General features: G+C 39.5%; 1 protein-coding gene across 5 annotated transcripts in view; it reads left to right on the top strand.

Annotated features, from left to right (window-relative positions):
- The first annotated feature begins 386 nt into the window (after nucleotides 1–386).
- Osbpl6 (oxysterol binding protein like 6) overlaps nucleotides 387–18,891 on the top strand; it is a 210,924-nt gene continuing 192,419 nt past the window's right edge. For all 5 annotated transcript variants that reach the window (XM_071619035.1, XM_027946067.3, XM_071619036.1 and 2 more), the window contains exon 1: nucleotides 387–573. The gene's annotated coding sequence lies outside the window, so the exon portion shown is untranslated. The remainder of the gene's footprint in view (nucleotides 574–18,891) is intronic.

Here is an 18,891-nt window from a genome sequence, read left to right as displayed (position 1 = left end):
CACGGTGCTTATAGTGGCTGGGCTCCAAGGCCTGAGCGCTGGAGTCATTCGAGGCCATTTGTTTCAGGCTCCGCCAGCCCACCTCTATGGCCGGGTTAGGGTGTCCAATGGTGGGTGATCTCCAGACCCCAGGGGTTCCAACGGCGGCCAGGCCCGGGGTGAGCCCAGGCAGTCGGACCTCGAGCGAACCGAATGCAGTGCGCCCCGCTTCTCGGAGGCGCAGGGAGGGGCGCTCAGCGGGCGGGTGCGCAGCCCGCCCGCCGCCAGTGGCTCCACTCCAGTCCGGCCGGCTAGCTGGAGCCGGGGGCGGGGAGCCCGGAGCGCCGCCCCGCCAGCGCGCCCCGCCCGTGGGAGAGGAGGGGCTGCGGCGCGCCGGACCACTGGAGGCGCAGCACCGCCGCCGCCACCGCTGCCGGTGCTGGGGACCGTGGCTCCGCGCACTGGCGGCGCCCGTGCCTCCGCTCCTCCGCCAGCTCGCGCGCCTGCTGTTTGCCGGGGCCGTCTCTCGTCTCCCGTCTCCCGCCTCCCGCGGTGATCGCCGCAGCATCCGCCGCACTGCTACCCGCCCCCCAGGTAGGTGTCCTAGCTGTAGAGGGGATGCTTGGGGCGGACACCACAGTGCCCGCAACGCGGCCCGGGGCATTGTGCACGTCCGGCGGGCCGAGGACCCCAAGAGACGCTTTGGGCCCCTAAAGCATCGCGGACCCCTGGAGGCACCCCATCGAGATTGCTTGGGTGACCTGGAACTGGGGGTGGTATTGTCAGTCATTAGCGCGGCCAGGGTGGGAGGGGGCGTCTGTGTCACGGTGCCGACTCGCCGCCCTCCCTCCCCTGGTTGCCGGGGAATTCCGGCCGGCTGGCACTCGCACCCGCATTCCCCCGCGCAACCCAGCGCCCCAGTCCCCCACCTCCAGGTTGGCTGGGATTGAAGCTGAAGCCGGGAGAAGGACTGATGTAATTGTCAGCGGAGAACCGAACCGGCGCGGGTGAGAGCGTCCACGCCCGCGCGAGCTAACGCCTACGCCGCACCTTTCAGGGAATCCGGGGAGCGAAGAGGAGCTGCTGGGGAAGTTGTGCATTGGGTTTTGCTGTGCGCGTGCACTGCGGACTGCCCTCGCGGGGCACCCCTGCCCACCCCCTGCTGGCGCCCCTGCAGCCCTCTCTGCAGCCTTCGTCCACGCTCGTGGCTAGGGACGAATCTGCCTTCCCTGGTTCAGATCGGGACAGGGTTTGCATTGCAGTCAAGACGTGCTTCCCCTGCAACGAGCCGGGAGCTGCCCGTTACGAGATCGTGTAGCCGGGGATGCTGGGGGAGGAGGGGATGGGAAACCTGGGGAGGAAGCCGGGAAGAACTAATGACACCAGCAGATTTTTTTTTTTTTTTTTTTTAAGCCTCTACTGTATATAGACACAGCCGCAAGCCAGCTTTTAAGCTGTTTTTGAAAAGTTATGACCAGATACTGATTTTGTGGCAATTCTGTAATATCCCGAAGGGTTGCTTAAACTGGAGAGCTAAAGCTTGGGGAAAGCATTACATAATGGATATGAAGCAAACGACACAAAACTAAGTGAACCTACTGGGTTGCCAGATTATTTCTGTCTTCCGGACAAAAACTCCTACATGGCCTTTCCTAAGAATTTTCATTTTAAAATCACTGGGCTAGATTTATCAAATTGTATATTATAGTCAATGGTGATATTTTCCCAAAGTAGCAAAATAATCTTTCTTAAACATTTTTTCTTAAATTAGAAAATTGCATGTTAATGAAGTTATGTATCACAGAGCTGATTAATGAATGTAGTTTTCAAAGGAAAAAATAAGAAATTTCCCATCTTATACTATAATTAAACTTTGTTTTTCTTTTGTTAGTTTTTGTTTTTATTTTGTCCTTCTTCCACATTCTCTCACTTTGCTTTTTTGGAAGCATTTCTACAGTTTTGGGTACTACAACTTCACAGCGTTGATATTCCTCTCTAATGTTACAGCATTGCAGATGCAAAGACTAATAATAAGTGAAAGGGAAGACCTCGCAGTAACTCTGGGAGTGAGCAGGGTTCCCAAGGTCAAAGGGAAGCTGCAGTGTAACTCAACTATAATCACCTAGGAGAATATGCACAACCCTCATTGGGTTGTAAAAAAAAGGTCTTGATTGGTGGAATGTCATTCCTATTATACTTTACCGCTAGACTTAATGTATTTTCCCTAATTTTTTTTTCCTCAGAATAAATACAAAATATTTTGAAATTTTAAATCCTGGCTTTTTGGAAGCCTTTAAAAAAATCCCGGTTTGCTTGTACTTTCAGTTGTGATGTTGATAATATAATTACACATTCAGTAGATGGGTTATTACCTTTGGGGATAAATTGGTTTCATATGATAAGGATTTCTCCTATGTCTCGTGGCTCTAGTATGATGTAGTTTTGTAGGACTTTGCAGGATCATGTAATATATGTTTTCTTATCCTTAGGTTGATTTACCCTTACTTTAACTTTACTCCAACAAGAAGGATAAAGTCCTTTTAAGAGGAAATGTTTGTGGTTGGAGGTTTGTAGTAGTACTGCAGATAGAGAATTAAGTAAAATTGTAAGTAGACAAAAGTTTCATGTGACTACTGATAACTATTAGATTAAGAAGAAGATTTAAATTTTATTAAAATGTCTTGGTTAGCTACCATTCAATAATCATTCAGTGGATAATTAGTTATTGAGTATCCACTGTGTTCAAGAGACTGGTCTAGGCACTATGGGAGACACAAGTAAGAATAAAGGGATGTCTTTGCACTCAAGCGTTTATAGTCTGGTTGAAAAGATAATAAATTCTCAAAAGAGGGATTTTTTTTTTCCTGCAAGGGCTAAGTAATAATTTTCATTTTGAAAACCTCTGTAAAGGGTTTTATACTATCCATTCACTCATCACTGTATCACAAAGATTCATTCATTCATGCTGTATGTTCATTGACTTTTCATTGTCCTACAACATTCCATTACGTGTCCTGTAGCACAGTGTTTTTCTATTCTCCTACCAGTGGCTATTCATTTGTTTGTTTTTCATTTTTTATAAAGCACAGTGTTGCTCTGATCATTCATGTTTCCTGGGGCATATGTGTGACATTTATCTTGGGTAAAAATAGGAATAGAATTGTTGGTTTGTATAGTTGCACGAATATTCAGCTTATTAGGTATTGTCAAATTATGTTCCAGAATAGTTGTACTAATTTATTACAAGTGAAGGAAAAAAACACTAAGGAACAAATACAAACAGCTGTTTATACATATATATGTTGAAACACACAGTCTTTTTTTTTTTTTTTTAAAGCAAGAGATTGATGAACATAAAACTTAGGATGGCAGCTGTCTTTTGTTGGAGATAACACAGGGGAGAACACATAGATGGATGTAAGTTATTGGTAATGATCTAGTACTTGGGTTTGGTGAAAAGTTCATAGGTGATTGTTACATTTAAAAAAGAAAAAGAGGATTATGCATGGATCAGTTATGATGATTTTAAAGTTTTAAGAAAAAAGAAAATAAGCACTACAGTTTTGTCACAAGACAATAGGCTTCTGTAGCAGAAGACCCACAAGATGTCAGCTGAAAGATGAGGAAGCTGTCCCTGTTTAAATACATGCCAAGAGGAGGATGAGTAGGAAGTGGCCATGCCAAGAAGAGGAAGTTTATCTCAAACTGAGGAAATGATATGAGCAGAAGTGGAGGAAGCCATGAGAAATTTTCCAACAGTGAACCACTCTGTGGTATTTATAAAATAAGTCTAGGGGGCTGAAAGATGATGGATGGTGATAGGGCAGTCAAGAAAGGACCCCTCCTCAGCGCTGCAGATAGGGATAAATGTTCTTGAGTTTGGAGAAAAAGAAAACGAAGAATGGATTCAAAAACACAGGGGGAAGAATTCTAGTCTTATGATACTAGGTAAAAAGAGAAGAAAAGAGGGTTGGGGTTGTAGCTTGGTGGTACAGTGCTTGCCTAGCATGTTTGAGGCACTGGATTTGATCCACAACGCTATATAAAAATAAATACATAAAATAAAGGTATTGTATCCATCTATGACTAAAAATATTTTTTAAAAGAAGAGGAAGGAGTTAAAGATGTTTGAATGTAGTGGTATTGGCCAAATTACATTGGTATATTTGTGTGCATGTACAAACATGTAACAACAATCCCATCATTATTTACAACTATAATGCACCAATAAAAATATGGAAAGAAAAAAAATGAAATAGGGAAGCTGCAGTGGAGTTTTAACTATGGTTAAGATACAACAAGTATGGAATTAATAGATAAGCAAGCTGTCACTGGAACACATGGACTTGGTGTTCTGGTGAGCGGTTAGGACTCTCACATCAGAGAATATGACCCTCTACTGATGTATGCGTGTGTGTGGAGCAGTCTGAGAGGTAAGATGATATAAAATCCTTTTGTGCTATTATTTACTGACATAAATGAGGTAATTAATATCTTGGTTAAGGCACGAAGATGTCTCAGCATTGACAGCGAGGCGTGGAGTTCAGGAGTTGAGTGCTGAGATCAAGTCAGAAGAATTGAATCAGGTTGGTTTCCTGTGGTGTGAGATTTGGGGGGCAGGAACGTCTGATCCTTCGTTTCTGCATATCTAAAATGAAGATAGTAGGTAGCCACCTGACATGGGCACAGGTAGCAGGATGAAGGAGGGACTAGAACCCTTAGGGGTGATGTTTGCTTTCCTACTGTTGCTGATCACATGTTGCAAGATAACAGCACATTATATTCTCTCACATACACCCCCTTGAAAAAGACCTTTAAATTCTGTTTATTATGATAAAGAGTTGCTTATGCTTTCCTATAAGGATAAGGATAAAGGCTCCCCCCGCCCCGCCTTAGGGTATTCTGGAATAATATAAAATGTCATTTTGACTGAATATTATTTCAGGTAGTTAATTATTTCATAAATATTGTGATAGGTTTTCAGCATTTTCTTATAGTCTAAAATTCTTTCTGATTTTGCTTATGTTTCTTGACATCTTTTCATGATCTCTAACTCTATTTTCTTTACTGATTTTGCATCAACTGTTATAATAATTGATGACTATCATTGTCTCCAACAAAATCCATAGCCTTTTCCCAGCATAGTAATTTGGAAAACATCTTGCCAGTAGTCCCACTCAACAGAGGTTAAATGGAAATGTGGCTGCATCTGTGATTTAAAAAAAAAAAAAAAAGAATGATGATCTCTTAAGAATGATGATCTCTTATGGGGAAAAAATGTGTCATTTACCATTAATTCAGAAGTTATCAAAATCCCTAAGAGCAAAATTATTGATAGCTTTTGTTTTGGGGGGCTGATATCCACATCCCTCCCTAAGCTACTATTCCTTACATTCCCAAAATGGATATGTTTAATGAGTTGAAATTCAGAATGGACTTAATAGCTTAGGTTAAAACAATGAAATAAGTTAATTTTAGGAATAACTAAATTTAGGGATAGCATGAAGTATATCCCAGTTATTGAACTTGGTTGTCTGCCATTCTGGCATGGTTCTGACTTTTCATGAACTTGGAGGCATTTTTTCATCTATTTTTTTTTTCAATTACTGAACCCAGGCTGATCACTTTCAGAGAGGTAACTAAGGTCTGTTGGTGTCAAAATGACATGGGTGCATCTAGTGCCTGTCTTATTCATCCAGCCAGTGTTTGCTGAGCATCAGGTGCGTGCCGGACACTGTATTAATTGCTGATCATAAACACATCTGCTCTGGAGGATCCAGCTGAAACAGGATCCACCCAAACCAGTCATTATTGAATACGTAGCCATGTATGTGGGGTGGCTCTGAGTGGGGTTTTGGAAGTATCTGTTATTTTCTTTTGTTTCCTAAACTTTATCTAAATTTATGTTTAGACCTTCTTGAGTTTTGAATGCTGTAGAAAAAAAGTCAGCCCTTGCAAAGAATAGTTACTTTAAATGTAATTCTAGTTTATTGTTTTTTCTTAAAGCAGAGAAGGCTTTAAGCTTTTGGTAAGCCCTCTTGTCATAAAGGCATTTATATATTATCCAAGAGTAACCAGACAGAGGTTAGGGAAGGGACAATTGGATGGGCTAATTCAGAGTTGTTAGGAATGGAATAGGATTTAATGTTAAATTGATTTTTAAAGGAAAAAGTAGAAAATGGAGATAATTATTAAAAGACCCAACTTAGGTACTATAAGGAATTGAGTATTTTGAGCCATGATAGTCTCAAGATGAAGTTAAGTTCTTGTTGGGTTAGATTAGCTGTCTGTTGTGAGTTTGTGTTCATTACCTTTGTGTATGAGTGTAGTTATGGTATTAAAATCACTTATAATATAAATATTAAAAATCTGTAAATTATAAGGGTTATGTTAAGAAGGTAGTGAATTATAGGGAGTAGAAAATTCCAATGATTTCTTCTGACGATGGTTTGGTCCATTACTTGAAAGTAAAAACTACACTGTATGAAAAAATCCCATTTCACAGGGCCAGTGTCTCAGAAAAATCTATAGGAAGCTGACCAAAGGCAGAGCTAGGAGAGGAGTCAAACACAAGTAGCTTAATATCCAGTACTATTTAAGGGGTAAATGGGCTAGAGAAAACATTAAGTATGAAATTTAACTATTAAAGTAAGTATAAATAAATAAATTTAAATAAGCCAAAATAAGCTTAAATAAATAATATTTAAATAAAATACTGGAAGACTGTCATTTGAATAAATTTCACCAGTATATGAGACTGAGTGCAAAGAATTCATAATTAATATAAAAATTATCTTCTCCTTTAGAAATGATGGATTATCTCTTTCTGTTCAAGCAAAACTGCATGTCATTTTATAAAATATATAAAGAGGCTGGGCATAGAGGTGCACTCCTGTAATCCCATTGACTCAAGATGCTGAGGCAGAAGGATTCCAAGTTCTAAGCCAGTCTGGGCAACCTGTCTTAAAATAAATATTATAAAGCACTGGGAATGTAGCTCAGTGGTAGAGTTCTGTGGGTTCAGTCCACAGTATGATTGATAAACACACACACACACACACACACACACACAGAGAGAGAGAGAGAAAATAACCAGATGCTAGAAATACTCTTATTTGCTAACTGGCCTGATGCTTGAATAACCTTTACATTTGACTCACAAGATGTTAAGGCTAAAAACAGTTTTAAAAATCCTCTATTCCAACATCTCCCATTTTTACAAGTGAGTAAACAGAAGCCCAGAGACTTGTCCAGTGAAGCCTAGCGCTTAGTGTAGATCTGGTTAGAAAAGAGTGTGTCAAATAGTTTAGTTCTGTCATAGGTCACAGGAAATAAAGCTCTTCCCTAAATGAAAGAACTAAGGGTAAATGAATTAGAAGTGAGCCAAAGCAACAACTATAGTAGGATATTAATCTATCATTCTTCTCAAGTGACTGGCATAGAAAGTTAAATCTCTCTCTCTCTCTCTCTCTCTCTCTCTCTCACACACACACACACACACACACACACACACACGCGCGCGCGCGCTCTAGAGAAAAATGACCTTGTGCTAGATGCTTCCTCTATCTCTTTTCCATATGCTAATAAAAGAAAAAAATAAAAGTGTAGGGGGAATTGGGTCAGGAATAGAACATTAACTTTTTGTTTTTTAATCTTGAATCTTACTGAGGCAATTTTCAGTATAGCACTTGAGACAGATCTATCTACCTTTTTGAAAAGAGTATAGAAATAGATGGGAAAATAACAGTAGTCTATTTTTAGAATCTTTTTTCAAAAGTCAAACCTAAAATAAACCTGGCCTCAATTTCAAGCTGTAGTTTTCTTTCTCATGTTCTAAACTAGAGCCTAAGTTTTATTTACTTATTTATTTTTGTTGTGCTGGGGATTGAACCCAGGGCCTGTCACATTCTAGGCAAGCATTCCTTTACTAAGCTACATTTCCTCCAGATCCTTATTACAAATATGAGGAGGTTTCCTTGATTTTTTAATACATAATACAATGTTACCACATGTAACAAATTTATCAGCTACTAAAGTTTGCCAAATGAAGTATCTAAAAGAGCATATTAAAATAAATAAATTTTGTTACATGTCATTTCTGGAGCTGAAGTTGAAAGTCTGATTTTATTTTAAAATTATGATATTTTTGCTCTTTGTTTATCTCTAGCAGCTAGACAAGCTTTTGCATATTCTCACTCCATCAGGCAACACATCTGAACAGTTTTTTTGCCATATAATTTCCCTAGAATAGAAAAAGTAGCACAAAGTAGCACAGTTTGAATGGCATGTTGATTATGAAAAGACATTAATGAAATTCTTTTTGATCCTAATAAACTTCAAATTGAAACCAGAACTTTAAAGGGAGTATGAATTCTAACATAGGCCAAGCAAGTAGAGGGTTCACATGCAACTCTCTGAATCAAGGGAGAACAGAGCAAAATCCACGTGAACTAGTAAGGAAGCAGGAAGGTCAGCAGAGGAGGGGTGGATACTGTATCCCTGTCTGTCTTCTAGTCTCATTTCAAGAAGTGCCAACAGAGGAAATAACAGGGTGAGTCTGAGGTCTTAAGGAGATTAGACGTTAGGGAAGGTATCTGTCTCTACCATTAAAAATAAAAAAGTCTTTAATAAACATCTAAACATCTAGAAGAATACAAAAGTTGCAAGATAAGAGATTGATTAGTTAAACTCCATTGGAGAAAAACTCACATGTGTAACAAGCAGAAGATAAACGTTAGTATACTAGAAATATACTACTTACAATATTCTTAATATCCAAAGACCTCCTATGTATCAAGAAGAAAAAATGACTGATTAGGACAGGGGCAAAGGACATGCAGAAACAGTTCACAGAAAAGGAATTACAAATAACTGATGATGGGAGAAATGCCATTTTACACTATTTAGCCTATTGGTTTGACAAAAGTCATGACATTTGCTAATATCTTATGGTGGCAAGGCTTTGGGGAAACCAATGGGCTCATACATGGTTGGTAGATGAACAAAATGGTAAAGTATGTATTGATAGCAATTTGGTAAATCTACCAAAATTAAAAATTTACCTCGCTTCTCACCCCAGAAACTCTAAAATATTTGTCTACAGGTGTATTTATACTTTGTAGATGGAGTTTGACAAAGAGACTTATTATAGAATTGTCTAATAGCAAAAAATTTAAAAGAACAATTGGCCAAATTAATTAGGAACAGAAACAAAACTAGATAGCTGTTAAAAAGAATGAGACTATCCTATATTTGCTGATATGGAAAGATTTGTAAGGTAATAAATCAAGGTATAGTGTAGTAGATGGCCATTTGTATTAAATATGATATGTGATGTGTTTATGCATGTAACTGTGAACACTGTCTCTGGAAGATTACCCAAGAAACTGGTAACTGGGAGGGTGGGGTAGGAATGGGAGGGACACTTTTTTTTTTTTTTATTTAACTGACCATCCTTCACTCCCTTTTTCATTTTTAAACACCTGAACAAATTATCTGTTCAAACCAAGATAGGGGGTTTTTTTTGTTTTGGTTTCTTGAGGATCATTTGTGCTGATCAAATATGTTGAGTACTTGTGACCAATAGAATTTCTCTGCAACTATAGGACTCACTCTGTGTTAATAGAAGAATGTAGTATTGCCATAAATAATCCTCAACAGGCAAAAATTCAAAGAGAAGGGACACTGGAAGTATCCACCCTTTGGAACACAGTTGGTATATTTTTGTTCTCCCTACAGGCTCTGCTGTTGTTACTGTGCCCCCTGCTACCAGGTCTCACTGGGGGAAAGACTCAAGAACCATGAATAGGACCAGGGTGTGGAGAAGAGCTCAGGTAGAACAGAAGACAGTGGATGACAGAGGACAGAGGGTGGGACAGCATGGAAATGGGGATAGTAACTGCTGTGCTAACTCCATCAAATGCAGCTTACAGAGGCAACATAAGAGAAAGCTATTCTGTAGGTCACAGCCTTTAGATCATCTGCTACCCCAGAGGTTTGGTGTGGTGTTGAGGAATCTGCAATTTCTAAAATGACCTTTGGTTCTGGGAGCCAGTTCTGGCAATCACTGATCTTTTCCAACCCTCTTGTTGTAGAGATAGATTATCTCTGCATCTCTGGAAATATTCCTCCCCTGATGTACTTTATAGTAACTTCCAGAAACTTTTGTGGAGTCTACTCTCTCCCAGACACATGCTTCTTAAGAGTGATCATTTCATCATGTCTTAGTCCACTTAGAGCCTGCAAAGAGGTACCAAATATTAGAGTCTAGAATAGAAGAAAAAGCAGAGATAACACCTGAATGGTTAATGGGTGCCACAGTCTGGCTGGGCACAACTAACCAAGCCGCCACAAAGCACTTGTATATTCAAACAGCAACTCTTTATTCCTGAACTCCATCAGCACTCCACGCACACTTCCCGGGAACTCTCCCAGCTCTCCACCAGGTTCCGCGCCAACTCTCTCAGAACCCCGTGAGAACTGAACGGGAACTCCAAAGTAGCGGGCGCCCAAGGCAGCAAGAGCCGCCCTATTGCCGGACTGCAAAGGTCTAATATACAACTGAATACACAGCTTAACTAACCATCATCATCTCAATGGCTCGCTGGCGTCACCTTTCAATTATTCCCTCTAGCAAAATGCCAGGCATCATTCCGACTGGCTGTGGCCCTCAACAAATGGGTCATTGCTTTGGGAAGAAAGATCAAATGCTGATAGGAATTGAATAAGCAGTAATAAGAATAGTTATGAGTTATACAGAAGAAAAGGAAAAGCTTGGTAATGATCAGAGCTATTGTGCTACAAAATAAATTTTCTGAAAGAAGTAAAAATAGTCTAATTATTATAATTAATACATGTTCATTCAAAGTTAATGGACATCACTCTGCATTGGAATCTGTAATTTTAAATAAGAAATGATACTGATGGGCAAGGAAATGTTATGTCACTCTCTTTTAACCTCTAAGCATGAAGTTAGGATTAAATATGTATGTATGGATAGCATTATACATTAAATATACATTATACATTAAATATGTATGTATGGATATCCTAATCAATTAATTGGGTAAATAATATGCATATCTTTTCTTTGTGTAAGTTCTGATTTTTTGGTGGTTACATTCTTTTTCAAACAAGTTTATTTGGGAAGTTGGAAGAATAGTCAGCTGGTAGCAGCATGCCATAAGAAGCTTTCATTGTCACAGAATGGTGACACCTGCTTTGGATGGTAAAGTTTAGAATGAGAAAGTTCAGAGATGCTCACACCACAGAAGAGAAGACACTGCAGTTACCTTTGAATGCTTGGCTTCTTGGAGGACATATGGAAGTATCTGAAAAACCGTCCTATGTCTTTCTAGGGCTGTGGAAATTTCAGGATGCATTTGATCCTGAACTGTTGTACCTTGTATATCTAATTTCTAGTGGAATTTTGGGAGCAGCTATAATCTTACATGAAGGAACACACATTTAACTGCATTTCTTTTGGAGAGACAGTGGCATATAAATGCATGCAAACATGGTATTGTGCTAGACGCTTCTTTCTCCTTGCCACACATGCAAGTTGTTTCAGTAAATCCCTCTGTGAAAACAGCCTTCATCTTTTTGTTGTGATGTACCCTTCTCAGAAATGCAGTGTATGTTCGACAGGAAGAGCCCTGGAATGGTATTGTGGATGGATACCCAAGTTGTATTCCTAGCTTCCTCCTTTACCAAACAGCTAATCTTGGGTCAGTAATCTCTCAGTCCTATGTAGACAGAAAATATAAGCATCACTACATTAAATTTCCATTTACCAGTTGGACACAGTGATGCATGCCTGGAATCCCAGTGGCTCAGGAGGCTGAGGTAGGAAGATTGTAAGGGTCCAGCGAACGTCAGAGGAAGAGACCACCAAGAGACCGGCTCATGCAATAGCAAAAGGGGTTTATTGAGGATCCAATCCAGCGCGCTGGGGCTCCGTGCTCACTCAACAAGGGAGAGCAGCTCAGAGCCCCGAGCAGAGGTTAAGCAGTGCTTAAGTACACTTTTTGGGGAGGGCAGGGGCTTTGCATACATCAGAGCAAATCATCATGAGGCGCGGGAAAATCAAACAACAATTCTTAAACATGATTAGTACATTCATTGGCGGGAACAGGTCGGGCGGGAGTGATAGGTCAATCCTAAGAAGGGGGGTACATTCAAACTGATTGGTTTAGGGCCTGAGATGCCTACGTGCCAAGCTGCACAGGGTCCTAGGTTATTTATCTACTGGACAGTCCCAGGAATTATTTTAACAGCTACAGGAATTTCAGGTTTTGGGGGTAGCATAGGAACTTAACAATACCTGGTCCTTTACATTTTATCTCAGGCTTTGCAGCTTAGAAACTTTACAATACCCGGTCTTTTACACTTTAACTTCGATTTCTTTTACCCTTACAAGATGAGAAATTCAAAGTCAGCCTTAGCAACTTAGAATCTAAGCAACTCAATGAGAACCTGTCTGTAAATAAAATACCAAAAAGGCCTGGGGATGTTGCTCAGTGGTTAAGGGGACTTGGGTTTAATCCCGGGTATGAAAAAAAAAATTTCCATTTACCCGTTCATTGACAACTGATTTAATGGTAAACTCCTCCCCTGGAGTGTTATAAAAATTCAAAAGGCCAGGCATGGTGGTGAATGTCTGTAATCTCAGACTCTGGAAGGATGAGGCAGAAGGATCATGAGTTCAAAGCCATCCTCAGCAACGTAGTGAGACCCTAGGCAACTTAGTAAGACCCTGTCTCAAAATTTAAAAACAAAAACAAGCAAACAAAAATGGGCTGGGGATGGGGCTCAGTGGCAAAGTACCCATGGGTTCAATCTCCAGTACCAAAATAAATAAATAAATAAATACATAAATACATAAATAAAATTAAAACAACGTGGAATTCAAATACAAGTTACCATTTCATTACACTCAGCTCAGTCTTTTTTTTTTTTTTTTTGTAAATGGTCCACATTATGGTGCTTTGAAAATTACTTTGTTATTTGTGGAAAGTCTGAGTAGAAAATCCCTATTTCTGGCCAGTTTGGACTACCATAGGCATCTCTCAACATAGTCAGTGCATCTCTAGCGGCTCCTGCAGGTGTCCTTCCCTCTGTCTACCTGGGTGTTTTTCATCCTCTCAGCCTTTGGCTGTTGCTCATTCCAACCTAGGTCTCTGTTTCCCTTTACTTCTAGCTCACAGTGTCTCCCAGTATTACAAAACCCAAGGGCGGCTGCTTTTCCCCCTACCATTCCTGCTTCTTATCCCTGCACTACTGTGGTCCTCCTTAGGTTGCCTCACTGTGGTTTTGTTGTTCCAAGCAGAAGTGAGCTCCTTTACTAGGAGCAGACCCTTCACTATTTCTTTGTGTCTTCAAACTCCTTAGACATTTGCTTAGAGTGAAGGTCCCTGCTCTGCAGCTCCTTGTTTTCCTGCCATCATTAAGGAAAGAATTGATACTTATCCACAATTGATACTTACCCCATTAAACACAACCCCCCCTTTAATTTTAAGTCTTTTTGTAATTTTTTTCCTAGAATGATTTATATAATACACTTTAAAAAGTTGCTCATAGAGACTGTAGCAGTGGAGAGCCTCCTCTAAACGATGCTGGTGACTGAAGGTTAATAGTGCCCGTTTTTCTTCATGCTTAGAACAAATGACTTTGGGGCTGTAGAGGTGGGCAGCCCTACTTACTTCTTTACCAAATAATCCCCAAATTCTTCATGGACTCATAACCAACTTTTGCTTTTTTCCTCCACTAGTGGTCAGGCCTCTGATACCTGTTCATATTGCCCTTCCCTTGATGAGTCTTTTCTTCTGACCACATGAGAAACATTGTTCCAAAAAGTAATTTTATTTCAGATACATCTTCCAAGTAGAGGATAAAGAGTGTTTCTTGCCTCTTATTTTGCTGAAGCTGCTTTTCTTTTGCTCAGAGGTTCATTTCCACATAGGTCCCTACTGTTAAGATGGCACAATGACTCATTTGGTACTAAGTGAATCTGGGATAGGACCTTGTTCCTAGACTGTAAGAAGGTTTACACTGACTACTGGAATATTGGAAATGAATTATTCTGACATTCTTTAATCCTTTCACTTTTCTCAAGATCATTAAATTGTTAGACAAGATATTTTTTTGAGCACCTACTATGTGTTAGGCTTGCTCTGAAGTCAGAAAAGGCTCTGCCAGCTCTCATGGAGCTTACATTCTAATGAAGAGAGACATCCAATAAAGTACATGTTTTTGATACCATTAAGAACTATGAGGAGAATAAAAGTGGCTGATGGGACAGAAAGCAGTCATTGAGTTGGTAGGTATATTTGTGTCACAGGTTGGATGACTTAAAACAACAGAAATGTTTTCTCTCATAGTTCTGGAGCCTAGAAATCTGAAATGAGGCAGATTATTCTTTGCCTCTCTGGGATCCCTGGCATTCCTTGGCTTGTGGCATCATAACTCTGGTCTCTGCCTCCTTCTTCACATAGCCACCTTCCTTGAGTCTCCCTGTCTGTGTATCTCTTTAACTGGCAGGACATCAGTTATAAAGGATTGAGGGCACTCCCTACTCCAGAATGACTTATAATTTGACTAATTACCTCTGCAACGGCCATTTTCAAATAAGGCAACATTCTGAGGTACTGGAAATTAGGACTGCAATGTATCTTTTCAAGTGATACAATTCAACCCATACGGTGGATTTATATGGGTGGACTGTCCAGGCAAGGCCATGTTAGGTGGAGACCTTTGAGCTGAACCTGAAATGTGGGAAATTCTGGATGCAGATCCCTTCTGGACAGAGGAAAAGGCAATTGAGCGGCCAGGGGAATGAGCCTGTTGGAGTCTAAGGTATACATTAAGTTTTGCATCCTTAAAATGTACAAACAAAATGTCTGTTTGAACAGATATTTTGGGCAAGTAACTTTTGGGCAAGTAACTTTTATGGTCAAAGTTAATAGGATTTTAGGATTTTACTTTTGAACACTCTTGATTACTTTTACTTTTGGTCAAAGACAGTTTTTATTTAAAAATTGCCTGCTGAGAAATCAATTCTACTAGCAGTGACTAGTCACATTTTAAGAATTCTATTCATTTAAACTGAACTTTGCATTTTAATAGTAAAATTCTTCATCACTGTATGTAGGTTATTAACCTAAAAGCCTTAATTCTAACAACATCTGAGAAGTAAGCCGACCTTGTAATAGTTGCGATTATTTTCTAGTGGTAAGAAATTAAGGATAACTATAGTCTTGAAAAGCCTAAGATGTTAAAAATAGCGATTTTTCAACAAGATTACAATGTTGTTGTGGTTGTGCTCTGTAAGTAGCACTAATTTGATTTAGGTTCCATGTTTATGAAAATTCTTTGATTTAAAAAGTATTTAAAAATCTATGTGGAAATTTACATTTCTCAGGATTGTTAGGAAGATTTTATATTAAGCTGTTAACACCTTTTAGTATTTATAGGTAGATAGGGTAATTTAAAATATTATAATATTTAATGTAATATAGACATTACAAAATATGTATTAGCACATTGTGTATGTATGCTGTAGACAGAATGCTGATGTAAATACAGATATGTTTTCTCTAATGCAGAAAAATCATTACTTGGAGATAACAGGCCTCCATAAAAAGCTCTAAATGTGAGTTCAAAATGTTCATGCAAAATTAGATTTTTATAGTAATGGCTATTTGGATAAGGCTGTGGGTTTCAAGCATAGACTGGGACCAATCCTACATGATTCAGATCCTGGCTTTGTCTAGCTACATGACCTTGAATAAATTTTTTGACCCTTCTCTGCCTTAGTTACCTCATTTGTCAAATGGGAAATATAAAAATTAGTACATATCATGTAGGATTGTTGGGAGGATACAGTGAGTTAATTCACGTGTGTTTCTTAGAACAGGGCTAGTAGACAGTGCTATATAAGTGCTAACTATTTTTTTATATGCTAATTAAAAATTAGATACAGTCATTAATTTGGAAGACTTATGTAAAATGGAAATATTGCCATAGTGCCTCTTATACTTTATTATAAATCAGAACCTAATTTGACAGTGAAAGGAAATTGTCAAGACTCTGTCCTAATATTAATAGCCTGCTAAAAGTATTTTAAATGCTTACCTGCTTAGTACTTATAGTGGTGACTGTGTTCAAAACATTGTTAGATCTTGAGGGAGAAAAATGATTAAGTTTTTGATCCTGTTGTCAAGAACCAGCCCATCCTACAGGAAGGGAAAGACATGATTTTGTATAATATGGTGTATAATAAAGTAAAAGTGTGATTTAATGCTGTGAGGACCTCTGGAGGCTGGGAAGCATGCAGGGAGATGTTGTGTCTTAGAGGACCAGGGATGGAAATTTAGGAACTGATGACATTTTGGAGGAACAGGAAGAATAAGAGGAGAAATCTGAGAGAGAAAAAGAATAGTCAGATTAACTGGTGAAAGACTGAGAATCATGTCCCAGTCAAGAAAGGGAAGAATTCCTAGGAAAAGAAATGGACGTTCACAGATATTTCAGAAGTATCAAGGGGGGTGAGGATTAAGAAAGACTGGAAAGTACTTCCTCTGCAAACTCTAGGGGGGCAGTGAGATTTAGTTGGGGAAAATGATGGTTAATTTGGGGTGTCAGTGTAACTGGATTAAAGAATACCTGGAAACTTGGTGGTGCGTTGCTTGGGGGGTGTGTCTCCGAGGTTGTTTCCCCAGGAATCAGCATGTGACTGGCACCATCCAATCAAGTACAGGTCAGAGAAAACAAAAACTGAGGAAGGGTGCACATGTCTATCTTCTCCGAGCTGAGATACAAAATTCCTCTCCTATCCTTGGCTCTCTGGTCTTTGTACTCCAGGTCTTAAATCAGCAGCCCTTGGATTCAGGCCTTCAGCCTGAGACTGAGAATTATGTCACTGTCTTCCCTGGGTCTGAGGCCTTAATTCTTAGTCTGAACCACAGTATAAGTATCCCTGGATCTATGGCTTGCAGATGATCTGCTTTGGGACTTCTCAGCCTCCATGATCACATGAGTTAATTGTCCTAAGTCCTCGCTCATGTATTCATGTAGATACCTATTGGTTTTGTGCCTCTGGAGATTCCTGACAATACAGGGACTCATTGGCTTTTCTTAACAAGATAAATATGTAATGGAATTTCTTTAAGTCAGGTGGTATACAATTTGCTGTACTTATATGATTCATATACAGCAGTGTACCATATAATGATTATTTTGTCAATGACAGATTGCATGCATGGCAGCATGCATGACATGCATGACCAAAAGACTATAATGGAGTCAAGAAAATCCCGTCACCTGGCAAATTTAACCCTTTTAAAGTTTTTGCAGTATGCATCTCTCATGTGTTTGTAGTGATGCTGGTATAAACAAACCTAATTCCCTGCCAGTTGTATAAAAATGTAGCAATCCAAATGTGCACAGGACATAATTCTTGATAATGTATAAGCTATGTTATGGTTTATGTATTCTATACTTTTGTCGTTTTAGAATGTACTCCTTCTATGTATAAACATAAAAAATTTAGTTACTCTTTTGCCATATGAAGCCAGCAAAGTCCCAAACATCTTGTTTCACTGTATCAAGCATTCATATGGAGTGATTGACCTATACTACCTCAGTTGGTGTAAACACACTGTATGATGTCCATATAGTGATGAAATTGGCTAACAGCATGTTTCTTGGAATGTATCTCCATCATTAAGAGACCCATGAGAGGGGGCTGGGGTTGTGGCTCAACGTTAGAGTGCTTGCCTAGAGCGTGCGAGGCCTTGGGTTTGATCCTCAGCACCACATAAAAATAAATAAATAAAAACCAAGGCATTGTGTACAACTAAAAGAAATAAATATTTAAAAAAAGAGAGATCCATGAGAGAAAATTCTATGTATTGGGAAATTTCTAGATTTTTTTTTTAATGTCTTAAAGAGAATTTTTAGACTAGTTACCATTCATTTAACATTTTGTTTGCCATATATTCTCCCAAGCATTTGAGATGATTATCTTCTGATTTAAAGCTATATATAGTTTTGTAATTGCTCTTGTAAGCAGGTATATTTCTTCCATTTTTCAGATGAGAAGGCCAACTTGAACTTTCAGTCTATCCAAGGCCACACTACACTCAAACTCAGACTAGCCCTGAAACCTGAACTCTAACTAATATAGATAACAGTGGTGTGGTGCCCTGTACAGCCTTATTCACCAAAGGCATTTTAGATGTAGGATGGTTAAGATCCACCTTCACCATGATCACACTGGCCTTCTTGCTGTTTCTGAAATAAAACAGAGTTATTCCCACTTTAGGGCCTTGCATTTGTTTATTTGGTTTCTTTCTTTCTTTCTTTAAAACACTCTTTCCTACTGCTTCACCTTGTGGGCTCCTCCTAACCTTTCTCTTGTCTGCTCAAATGTCAGAGAGATATGCCTGAAACTCTACTAGCACGTCCATCATTCTTTACAATCTGAGAACATTGCATTCCAGATGTGCTTATTTGGTGATGTTCATCTCGACATTTTCTTTGGCTTTTTGGTGGGAGTGGGTGGGAGAGGGGGAGTACTGGGGATTGAACTCAGGAGCATCAGGGGTACTTGACTGCTGAGCCACATCCCCAGCCCTATTTTGTGTTTTATTTAGAGACAGGGTCTCACTGAGTTGCTTAACATCTTGCTTTTGCTGAGGCTGGCTTTGAACTTTCGATCCTCCTGTTTTAGCCTCCCAAGCCGCTGGGATTACAGGCGTGTTCCACCGCCCCTGGCTTTGACATTTTCAATGTCTATTTTCTGTTGAGTTTTCAGGACTTGGCACATGATGAGTATTCAATAAATATTTGGAGAATGAATGAATGAGTGGGGTTTAAGTAATTGGTGAGATATTTCCAGTTTGTGGAGAGGTT

Source organism: Marmota flaviventris, chromosome 11 (assembly GCF_047511675.1).
Source record: "Marmota flaviventris isolate mMarFla1 chromosome 11, mMarFla1.hap1, whole genome shotgun sequence".
Taxonomy (NCBI): Eukaryota; Metazoa; Chordata; class Mammalia; order Rodentia; family Sciuridae; genus Marmota; species Marmota flaviventris.
The sequence above is the reverse complement of the archived record's forward strand: the minus strand, read 5'-3'. Positions and strand labels throughout refer to the sequence as shown.